This window comes from Larus michahellis, chromosome 1 (assembly GCF_964199755.1).
Source record: "Larus michahellis chromosome 1, bLarMic1.1, whole genome shotgun sequence".
Taxonomy (NCBI): Eukaryota; Metazoa; Chordata; class Aves; order Charadriiformes; family Laridae; genus Larus; species Larus michahellis.
The window spans coordinates 16,522,198-16,530,206 of record NC_133896.1 but is presented as its reverse complement, the minus strand read 5'-3'; positions in this window follow the sequence as shown (position 1 = coordinate 16,530,206).

Below are 8,009 nucleotides of genomic sequence, written 5' to 3'. Positions count from 1 at the left end.
CAGTGACGTCCCTGCATGTGTAGGAGTTTGGTTGTGGTGGTATTTGTTCACAGTCTCCCGTTTTTGTGGTGCATCTGTTGCTGGTTTAAATAAAAACAGGAGGGGCACGAAAGGAGGCCTTGGTCTCTGTTCTTCTACGTCGTTTTTTTCAACTCGGTCCCACTCTGGTCTTTTGAGAAATCCTTTTTAAAATGATCATTGTGAAAATTTCTTTTCATAGGGTCTCAGACAGCAGACCAGTTCACTGAAAGGAAAAATATGTTAAAGCTACTTACCTTATTTACCATTAATTCATTGTGTAAACAGGATCACTGCTGTACAGAAAAAACACTTTTAATACGTAATCCAAAATTATTTACTTCTACAGATCTTTTTAAAGAGAAATTAATCCTAATTCTTCTTTTGAATATTTCTGTGACTTAGCTAACATTTAGAATTCAATTTATACAGCTGCTTCATAAGCCTCATACTTCACTCACAGGGGAGCTGGCATAAGTACTGTAGCCGAGTAAAGCACTCTAAAAGCTGCGGTTAAAAATATTGTGGTGTAATCTTGTTGGTTTTCTTCTTTTTCCGAGGAATTTAAATTGCTTGGTGTAGACAGATAACTGATGCGAAGTTGTGTCTTTCATTCAGGGGAGATTTGCTGTATGTTGTTGATAGATTGTATGGTGTGTGTGGGGAGGAAGGGAACATCAGTCACTGAGCTGAATTCCTGTCTAGATTACAAATGTCAGGTTAGTAATAAATCCTGATCTGTCACCGCTTGGCTATTTTTAGTAATTAGATCATGATTACAAAGCAGAAATATTTTTATAATTGATTAAGTTACATGAAAACACTAATCCTTTCGCATAATGGCTTCTTGAATCGTCTAAACATTCAGGATAAGACCAGCAAGTATCAGGAGGCAAAGATACTTACACTAGCATATATTGTGACCTTCAGTATTTCTTTAATTTTAGTGTTCTGTTTTCCATTCTTTGGAACACAGTTTTCTTGGGAAAAGCACATGAACATTAATAAATAGGTTTCTCAAAGTTTCTTTGAAGTTGCATTCACAAAAAAACATATTTTTTACTCCTTTGCTACACGTGTGCTGTGTCCCAGCATAAAGCTTATTCTTGAAAAGTGTTACTGGTCTTAAAACCCTGGATGGTAGGAAGGATTTGGGCTTCTGCAGGGCTACCTGGTTGAGAACAGTGTTAGCTGGCGCAGTGTGGGGGTATGAATGATTTGCCTTTGACAGAGGAAAAGGCGTTGTCCCAAAGCAGGGTCATTTACCCAGTGTGCAAGATGCCAATGTACACAGCATTGCTATTTGTTAATTGTGTAAAAGACACTGAAGTCTTTTTCACGGTTTGTGAGAGATTTGGATAAGCCTTATGTGAGCTGATGTTGGTACTAGGATATATTCATAAATAACAAGTTTGACATGGTCTTACTAATATTTTATCAAAGTTTTTCAAGTTGTCATGACCCTTGTGGTATTAAAAATATACTAGTAGCATGCATGTAAGTTGATGCTTAATCAGCAGAACAAGGTTCCTCAAACTTATTGTGAAATCTGTGTAGGTAAGTATGCATGTTTGACTGTTTGGGCATTACAAGAAATAAATCTTTAGAGTTTTCTTGAAAATTATTCCTTTGATGTTCTGCCAGGCCAAACAGGTTTTAAGAAAATATTGGCAAATTGCTAGAGAGGTTTTGCTCTATAAGAGTATTGTTTTGATTTTAATGATACAGAACACTAACTCCATGTTTTGGTGTTTGTTTTTTTTTATTTTACCATGCCTCTTGCTTTCTGTAACAATTTGAGTATGCTTGGTGAGAGCTGAACCTAGCAAAAATAACAACTGTTAATAATTAAGTTTTATCCAGTCTAAGTGTAATCTGGTAAACACTAGGGTTTCAATTAATTTTCAGGACACTTCTGCAAGGCAATCTGAAAGGGTCAGGATACTCTTACGTGAGCACCTCAACATGCCCAGTAGGTCCAGTGCATCCCATCTCTTTAAACAGACGTTGTATTTCTGCACAGACCTGCTCACGCAGTGAATGGAGGCCCTGTGGACAGGCCTGTTTTTTCTCAGCCTCTGTTCCTGCATGACAATACTTTTTTTCCAAACTCCTAGCACACAGCACTTCTTTCATGTCCATCTGACTAAGCCACAACTTCCAGCTACAACTTCTGACATCTTCTCTGTAATCCCCTGCCCATCTCTCTTCACATCTTCCTAGCCCATTCCATGTCCCTAGGAGTACCTGTGGACCTTCTCAAAACATTACATCTTTTCCCTGCCAGGGTACCTGAATCAGCTGCTTCTCTTCCCACTGCCACCCTCTCAATCCCCAGCTTCAAACTGACCCTGACTTCTCCAAAGCTCTGATCCTTTTCTACCCTGTTTTCTGTTGCAGGCTGCTTACCCTTCAAGATACAGCAGAGACTCTGAAATGCCGTCTGGCTCGGTGTTCACAGACACCTTCTGCCTTAACTCCACTGCAGGGAGCTCAGGGTAATGGTCACAAACTATCTGGTGAGAAAGGATGGGCAACGTGTGAGCAAACAGATTGCAGTCGAAATGCGCTTCATGCAGATGGTCAGCAAGGGAAAGATTCCTTCCTGCCACCTTCTGCCAAAAAGCAATTGCTTCAATAATGGTGTTCGAAAGCAAGAGGTATTTCCTTCTCTCCAGGTTTGTTGCTGGCATTTTCTGTACTTGGCTGGGTTTCCATCATACCCAGCTGCTCCTTAGTGATGACACCACTTCCCTTCCTTATGACAAGGTGAGATCAGGAAAGTGAAGGCATTAATTTTTCTGCTTTCTCCCATCTGGTGCAATTAAGTACTTGAGAGAAAGATAAAGCAGAGGTTATATATTCTTCATCCTGGACAAATTATATAAAACTGTGCACCAGTTCCCAACTTGCTGGCATGCAGTGTTGTTACTGTACTGTTGTGACGTTGGTTATATTGTTAGGGTCCAGACGAAATCTAATCATTCCCCTCATTTATTTTGTGTGTGACTTATGCATGATGCTTTCTGTGTTTGTACAGGTTCCAGATGTTACAGAATAGACACAGATAAAATTAAAAAGCTGATAGCCATCATTCTGTCATACTTTTAGGTAATTAACATGTATATGTTGATAGATTTAAATACTCCCCAGAAGCCTTTGTAGTAAACTTCATTTGGGACTGAAAATGGAGACTCTCCAAAATGTCAGTTTAGCTGTTTATGTTGCCAAATTAGGCAAAAGAAGGTATGTTGTCATGGTTTTCACTTCAGTAGAGTTGACTTTCTTACTAGCGGCTGGTATAGTGCTATGTTTTGGGTTTGGGATGGGAATACTGTTGATAGCCCACTACTGATTTTGGTTGTTGCTAAGCAGTCAAGGCGTTTTCTGCTCCTCACACTGCTCTGCCAGTGATTAGGCTGCGAGTGCACAAAGAGTTGCAAGGGGGTACATCCAGGATGGCTGACCCCAACTGACCAAAGGTGTATTCTATGCCATATGACATCATTCTCAGCATATAAAGCTGGGGGGGAAAGAAGGAAGGGGGGAATGTTTGGAGTGATGGTGTTTGTCTTCCCAAGCAACTATTACACTTGATGGAGCCCTACTTTCCTGGGGATGGCTGAACACCTGCCTGCTGATGGGAAGTAGTGAAAGAATTCCTTGTTTTGCTTTGCTTGCCTGCACAGCTTTTGCTTTACTTATTAAACTGTCTTTATCTCAAACCAGAAGTTTTCTCAATTTTACCCTTCCGATTCTCTTCCCCATCCCACTGTGGGGGGAGTGAGCAAGCGGCTGCATGGTGTTTTTTTGCCAGCTGGGGCTGAACCACAACATACGTCTAGCTGTTCTAACGCCTGTCTGCTCTGTGCTTGCTGTCTTCTGCAACCAGGGACCTCATGGGTGACCACAGGAGAGGGGCTGTGTGAGAGTGCTGTTCTGGTGACAGCCAGACACCACGTGTATTACAGGTGTTGCTGACTACAGATGGAAAATGTCAGATTTCCCAGTTTGACCGTGCAGACCTTTCTGTTTCTGCAGCTTCCTGAACCTTTATTAATTTCAGTTTAAACAGACTTTTTCAGATTTCTAATGATTTTGTGCTACTTTTTTTTTCAAGTTATATGAGAAAGAAACCATTTCTTCCAGTCAACAAAATAATGAGAGAGAAAAGTGATTCTTTTTCAGCCCATCTCACTTTTACTAACTAAAATTAACTAAATGAACCAAAATTATTTTATTCCAGGTCAATCTAAAACATAATATTTAAATTTTCAGTTCTTGTAAAAAGTAAGGGGAAACTATGAGGGCAGACTTCTTTCATTTCAGAGACCCATAGTTTGGGTGCTCCCCAGGATGGTGGAAGAGCTGGTATCACTTTGTGCTTCCAACCGGAGGACCAGAGCCAGTGGCTCCCATGGGAGCTCTCTAACCATTGGGCTTTGGTGGCTGGGCAGGGGATGCTCTTGCTGCTGCTGCTGCTGTTGTCCTCCAGAAAACACATTTTTCTCTCCACTGTTTTCTGTCCTCAAACTGAAGCTGCAATCCTTCTGTCTGTCAGGTTCTCCTCCCAGCGGTCTCAGTTCCCTAGGGGTTTTTGGGAGCTTGTGGAATTGACTGTTTTCCCTTTGTTCTTTAAAATGTAATCTCCTGGGTTTTGATTTTTGTTTGTTTCCCCCCCCCAAAAAACAAACTAACCCAAACATAAACCTTAGTTCTCAAACAGACTACAGTATGGAAGGTTTCTGCATTGGTAACAAAACATTTCTAAGCCAGTAGGCCACAAAGGTTCCTCAGGGGCTAGAGAGCTCTGAGGATAATTCCTATCTGAGCTCAGGATAATTCCTAAACATCAATTTAACCTTTGCAGAAGAATTTGCTATAACCTAGAGAAAAATACTTAGGATAATTTAGGCTGACAGGTATGGAAAAATCTAATAACAGGGATTTAAAACAGAACACTGCCACAAATTTTGTGTGAATGAAAATAGGACAGTCTTGGCACTTTCAACAGTACAGATACCATTAGCAGAATAAGAGCGCTGTTATGTGCTATTAACAGGTGCTGTGGTGGGAAAAGCTTTCCATTGAGAAGATTCATTATTTTATGTTTCAGAGGAGTGGCTGTCATGGAAAAGCTGTTGCTGTTATCCTAGCTCTGTATATATTGTCCTCATACAAATTGTATTTTAAAGCTATAGTAGAGTTTTAATCCCTGGTTTACTAAGAAGTTTCTTTGGTCTTTGTTTGCCAAAATATAGCTTGATATTTTAAAACAAAGTATGATTGACTCTTTAAAAGCATGTAGGTAAATCTAATTCAACAACTGCTCTTCATGCTGCTCAAGTCAATTTGTTGGCAGAGCTGGAAGTTCTGTACCCTCTAGCCTGTGTTGTATGCACTTTACAATTTTTGTTTTCTTAAAGAAAGCAATTGAACAAATGTCTTTAAAAAAAATCTTTGGTCAAATTGTCTCTAAAAATAGACATTTTTTTAAATAATGTGAAGCACCTTGGCTTTAATGGCTTGAAAAGAGCATCAGTTTTCTGAGACGCAAATCTTTCCATGTACCTAAAATAGTGAGATGTGCAAAGCAAATATTTGCTTTCAAAAATCTTTTCCAGTTTTCTTATTTGCAGACACTTTAGATTATTCCTGATAAAGTCATCAATATAAATATAGCTTCTCTTAACTCCTGCAAGTCTGATACAACTCTCCCTTTTTAGTGGACTCCCTGTTTTAGAGAGAAAACTTGCACGGTTAATTCCTACAGTTGTGCGGTTTATGTATATAGCCTACAGTGCTTCCATTAAAGCCTCAAAATGCAGTTTTCTCCTCATAATCACGGAGGAAACTTGTATGCGGACTTAATGGGGCTGAATAAAGCCGGGACCCAGAGACTGTGCTCAGGAGGGTAAATCTGCTTTCCTTGATGTACTTTCCATTCGTTCCCCTGTGGTAGGTCAGTGGGGACACAGCAGAACACCCTGGGCAGCTGTTGGTGACAACACCACGTAGGAGCAAATACTCCAGGCTGAAGCACTTCTTCAGTCTGGGTCTTTGTTAGTGTCTCAAAATCTGTAGCAGAGCCAACACAGGTTCTCCAAACAGCTGTGGAAATGTTGCTGTGTGCAAGAAAAGAGCAGGGCATGCCAAGGGAGGAGAGTTATTTGTGGCTCCCCAGGCTGGGCGTTGCTTTGTGTTCCTGCCTGGAAGGCAGCCTTCATCAGGGGGACGCCAGTTCCATGGGGTTTTGCAGTTTATTATTCAAGTACAATAAATCATCACTAAAAAAATATACCTAAAAGCTCACCATAGCTATCATGACAATGTACAAAACAATATGGCTGTGCTGATCTAACAGTTCTCCACTGCTGGTGCTCTAGCTTCAGCCTTTGTCCACATACCTGGCATCCGTACTGCTGTGTCTCTGATCCCATGTGGCATGGTCCTACACCATCTGGACACACCAGCCAGAGCTGGATACTGGTAATGGGTTTTGTCAATACACCCAAGGCTTGATAAAGGGTGAAGCAGGCTTGGGGTTCATCCAGGAGGTCTAGTTGGGAGGGAAGCAGAGGGAGAGGGGCCAGAGGCAGCCCTGGAGACCAGACTGCAACACCTTGTGGAGGTTAGAAAAGCTCTTTTGCTTCCTTTTCCTCATACATGTCTTCAGTTGTTTCTTGCTGAACATGTTCCTTTTCTTTTTTTCTTTCTAGTTCCCTCTGCTGTGTTTTCATGCACAATAATCCGTTTTTTCAATTGAATTAAGGGAGAAGAATTTTTTCTAATTATTAGGCCAATAAGCAATGAAAAGTGTAAAATTTCAAGCACTTTAGTTTATTGATGTGAGAAGGTTCCTAGAAACAACCTTGTCCAATTGTACTGCATGAACTCACCAATTCTGAGTAAACTAACATTAGATCACAACAAAGTACCCGACAGACTTTTCATCCTACCAGTTGCACTGCCAGCTTGGAAGTGTCAGGACCTTAAGAAATAACAGGAAATGTTCTATCTTGAATATATATGTCTTGAATAGCACTTTGAAAATCACACTGATATTTAAAAAAAAATACAGTCTTTTTTCTCTTTACTGTTGATTAAAACGATCAGCAACGCTGTGCCTGCCAGGGAGATGATATTCAAGTTGAAACTGGACTTCTTGATTGTGGTGAAAAAACCAAAGATTTCAAATATCTGACTTGCACACAAAAGGTGAAGGGTACCATGGGGTGCTGTGACTGTTACAAAATGAAGAAGTTTCTCATAAATTATAAACAGATTTTTCATCCTTTTGAAATGTGGAAAAGCTCATTTAAACAATTATTAAATACAATTTTTAAAGTAGCTGTTTGCTCCAGGATGCAAGATATGGAAGAGCAGCCAGCTGGTGGGATGCAGAGGCGAAGAAGCTGGGAGAGAAGGGGTGACCTCCCTCTCCCCCTCCCCCTGAGCTCCACAGCGTGTTCTTCTGCTGTCCTTATCTCTCTCCTGATCAGATCTGACAAATAAAATACTTCTCTTATTTTATTATAAGCTTATACTTCACTCTGTTTTTATTATTTAGTGTTATAGTCTCACAATGTGTAGAAAACAAAAGAAGTCTCTGCCTTTGAGAAATTACACTTTAAGCATAGGATATGCTTGAAGAAATGAGAGCAGAAACAAAAGAGGAGAGAGACAAATGTAGCACGATGGTTTTACTTTTCAGAGCCTCAGATTTCATTTATAATTTTGACCCGTTCTTTATGGACAGGATTCATCTCAGTACACTTTAATTGCTTAAAATAGCGGCATCTGTCCTAAACTGAGGAAATGGGCTACCCATAGCCAAAGGAAAGCAGCGGATACCTCCAAGGGGGGATTTACCCCTTTAAGGTAAGTGTCTAAAGAAGGTGGTAGGATAGACCCTGTAGGGATCCCTGTCTTTCTCCTTTGATTCTGAAGGAAGCCTGGGTGATTTGTTTAGATTAAATGCTTAATTTTCA